This window comes from Otolemur garnettii, unplaced genomic scaffold (genome assembly GCF_000181295.1).
Source record: "Otolemur garnettii isolate 467f Iridium unplaced genomic scaffold, OtoGar3 scaffold00142, whole genome shotgun sequence".
In the NCBI taxonomy this organism is placed as follows: domain Eukaryota; kingdom Metazoa; phylum Chordata; class Mammalia; order Primates; family Galagidae; genus Otolemur; species Otolemur garnettii.
The window spans coordinates 1,901,193-1,902,172 of NW_003852537.1; positions in this window are offsets into that span (position 1 = coordinate 1,901,193).

A 980-nucleotide genomic window follows, 5' to 3' on the forward strand; every position below is an offset into this window, starting at 1 on the left:
GTTTTAAAGAATAACATGATCAATAGCAATGATTTAGTCATAAAAAGCAACTCTTTACAGGGCAGAATTTGAGATGAGTTAAAAGCAGATGAAAGGACCAGGCACTGTTATTTTCTGGCCTGACATCCCTGCACTGGGATTGTCTTGCACTGGGACTGTACTTCCTTCCTGGATGTGCTGGGTTTTGATGAATTGCTAGAAGTGAAGCTATCTCCAAGTGCGAAGTTTTATAAAAGGAATCTAAAGCCTGGGATTGTTTTAAGCCAACTTTTATGGATAGAATTGCTCCTTCTGGTATATAGGTAGCCACGGAAGGACTCCGGATGTCATTGAAGTCCCCTTGCATACATCTGGCTAACAGGACTAACAGAATGGTTAAGAACCTTGTTAATGTTCAAACCATGCATCATTCTCCACCTCTCCAGCTTTGAGATGGAGAAAGGGAACTGGTCAATTCCAGAAAGTAATTTGGATTTCCTGTTCTCAGATTTGTACACAAAGAGCAGGCTACTCCTGCCTGAGCTCCTGAGGAGACCAATGCTTTTAAGTAGGCACAGTAAAGCCCAGAAAGATCACATGGTCTGTTGGTTTCCCTTTGCTCAAAACTCAGCCAACATGCTCTCCGGTGGCGCCTGTCTTTCCGAGGCTGACTGGTAGCTTGTCTCTGGCCGCTTGTCTCTGGCATGGTTGTTATTGTTACTAGTATTGATCTGCTCTGTCTCAAATTCCCTTCTTTCTCCTGGTCTTTTGTTGGTTCTTCATTCTTGGGCTTTAATGTAATCATCACCAACACTTAGTCCCTGCTCTGATCCCATATAGAGCTTATCTCTCTTCTTATGATGTCAATCTTGGCTTTAAACCCACTTAAGAAATTCTCCAAGTTGTCTACACAGTGCCTTCCAAATTGATATATCTGATCTTTCCTACCAAAATCATTGTCAGCAATTCTATTTAAGACTAGAGTCTATTTGCCTTTCTTT